This window comes from Siniperca chuatsi, linkage group LG11, assembly GCF_020085105.1.
Source record: "Siniperca chuatsi isolate FFG_IHB_CAS linkage group LG11, ASM2008510v1, whole genome shotgun sequence".
In the NCBI taxonomy this organism is placed as follows: domain Eukaryota; kingdom Metazoa; phylum Chordata; class Actinopteri; order Centrarchiformes; family Sinipercidae; genus Siniperca; species Siniperca chuatsi.
The window spans coordinates 10,103,093-10,105,776 of record NC_058052.1 but is presented as its reverse complement, the minus strand read 5'-3'; the positions used below and the strand labels follow the sequence as shown (position 1 = coordinate 10,105,776).

Here is a 2,684-nt window from a genome sequence, read left to right as displayed (position 1 = left end):
ACTGAAAGCTTCGTCAGCTGATTGAAGGAGAAAATTAGGCTGAAATCACAATGCATAATGCACTTAATGCGCACACACACATGCACACATAGGTCCTATTCTACTCAAACATAATCACATATCACTCCTTACATATGGATCGAGTTACTATAAAAGACTCATTAATGCATTTTATTGGCGCAAAAATTAAATCAAAACATTGATCAATACGTCTTTTATAGGCCTGCTGTGGAAATAATATCAAGGGACTCTTGGGGATTTATTTAGAAGCAGAAATCTGCATCATGACTTTTATTTTCAACCCGGCATAACTGCCTCTTTAATGTCCCAGATGTCGAGGATAACAACATCAGTGAGTCAGCACAGTTGTCCATCCTTCTAAGGTTATTGTCGAACTCCTCTGTGGATAACATGACAACGAACCTGTTGCTTTCACAAGTCTTCTGTCTTCTGCATCTTCACTGAGGTCAACACTGTTATGGGGGGAACAAGATGCAAATTGCAATGTTAGAACAAGCATGAAAATGTGAGGGAAAATGATTTATGGAGCGATCTGCAAGTATCCCTCTTAATTAATATGGTGTCATATTGTACATGGACGAGGCTTCTCTGATGAAGTACAGAATGAGAAGACGCTGGGAACCCAGTTTTCAAGGTGTGAGCCGTGAGGGATGTGTAAATAAGTAAATGACATGGCATCTTTCTTTCACACGGCAAGCCAAACAGACCGTAATATTACTCGTGTGTGAGTTGAATGGAAATGGGAGCAGTATGTCTGTGCAACGATCTATGATAACACTTACAGCCAGCATAGAGAGTTAATGCTAGTATTATGTATGACATTAACATTTCAGGCATGTAGCAGCTGCTGTTCTGCAGCGAGGCTTCTAACAGATGCAGAGTAAATTAGATTAAGTAGAGGGAGTTCAAATTCATGTATCACCAAAAGTCAATAATACAGACTGTAACAACAACAGCACCTCAGTGACTATATATTGAGAAATGTAAGGAGAGAATAAGAGCATCACGACATTTCTCAAAGATAATTTTTATTGACAGAAACAAGTTGAGGAGCCAGCAGAAGGACAGAGGTAGTGCTCGCTGTAGGCAGGGAACAGGTCAGGGAAGCAGCACACAGTTTTGGTTTAAAATTAAAACCACTGAGAGAAAAATTATAGTTCCTGTGAAGAAATACATACTGTATAATACTATGAATAAATATACTAGGAATGCTGATACTACTAACATTAACATTATTAAAGGTTCCCTGTGGAGTTTTAGACCTCAAGTAGCACTATAGAGCTGTTTTTCTATGCTGGGTACAAATCGGCTTAGCAAATGTTTTATGAGGAAGAAAACTCAACACTCAACACACAATGCGTTTTGGTAAGTAACACTGAATATAAACATAACTTTTGTTTTGTTTTCAAGAAAGCTCCACAGGGCACCTTTAATTCTGGGGCTTTGGTGCACAATTGAAAAGGTCTTTAACTTTCCCAATTAACCAGGAATTAAGTTTCATCTTATTTATTAATATTGCCAGTATTACCACTGAAGTACACAAAGGCACTATATTGTCATTGTTGTTTTTTATTGTACATTTTGGTACTTATATATTGTTATTTTTATATATGACACCTGATTGAAGATGGAACTGCAATTTTGTTGTCTGAGACAATGACAAGCTTTTCTGAATCTGTTAGAGTTAGCCAATGTTTGATAACTCTTATAAGGCTGCACGGGATTCTGCTGCTCCTTGTACAACAATGAAATAATATGGATATAATATAATATACCTTATAAACCGAGTATATAAGCATACGATTATTAATATGATAATAAAAGATTAAAAGACTAATATAACGCTCCTTTAATGATGTCATCAAAGTTTCACAGATAAAGTGTAGTTGACAAAACAATCTCACCTCAAGGTCCATCAAGTAGCTGTCTGGAGCTTTCGATCATTTTGCATGATTTTCTTCAGAAGTTTGTCTGGTTGTCGTGGAAATGTTGATCTTCAAATCAGAGCACTTTAAGGCCTTCTCCTCCATGTTGGCTTAAAAGTTCAGTTTCCAAGTTCCAACTCCATCTCCATGAAGATCACATGCTAAACGGACTAATACATGGACTTCGAAACTCAAGATAAAGTGTCATTTGGATCAAACAATGTGTAAAACTTAGAGCATGACAGGCCATCAGCAGCCCCTCCCTTCAAGTACAAAAAAAAGCCAGAAATACCGCCAATCATCAGAGACATCCATCTTTGTGCTCGTGTCTGTGCCCATCGCTCAGCCTGGTACTGTCAGCAATTCCATACCCCCTCAGGATTCCCACAGCGCCATGTGGCAATGAGGGTCACATTGCATTCTGGGAGAAACTCTCAGCTAAGATCCCCTCTGGGCACGGCCCCACCCCCACACCCCCACACACCCCCCCACCCAACAATCTTGCCCGGTCTCCTCCAAAAATTCCTTGGCCTCCAGGGCAACACACAACCCAAAATAACAGGACACATCAGCACTTTCATCTGCATCCCTGAGCAAGCTCAGACACTGCAGCAGCAGCTGTTAGACCACTCACAGGCACAGATAGAGTTCTGAAAAGTACTAAGGCGCTATAGTTGGCACACCCCCTTTCCCCTCCAGTGAAACGAGCACAGACGGAGCCAGACTTGGATAAGAGTG

General features: G+C 40.0%; 1 long non-coding RNA gene across 1 annotated transcript; it reads right to left on the bottom strand.

Annotated features, from left to right (window-relative positions):
* Positions 1 to 258: 258 nt before the first annotated feature.
* LOC122884886 lies at positions 259 to 2,398 on the bottom strand. The gene is made up of 2 exons (XR_006379995.1): positions 1,926 to 2,398; positions 259 to 473 (listed from the first exon to the last, which is right to left on the bottom strand). It is a non-coding gene; the product is annotated as an uncharacterized LOC122884886 (long non-coding RNA).
* Positions 2,399 to 2,684: the final 286 nt, after the last annotated feature.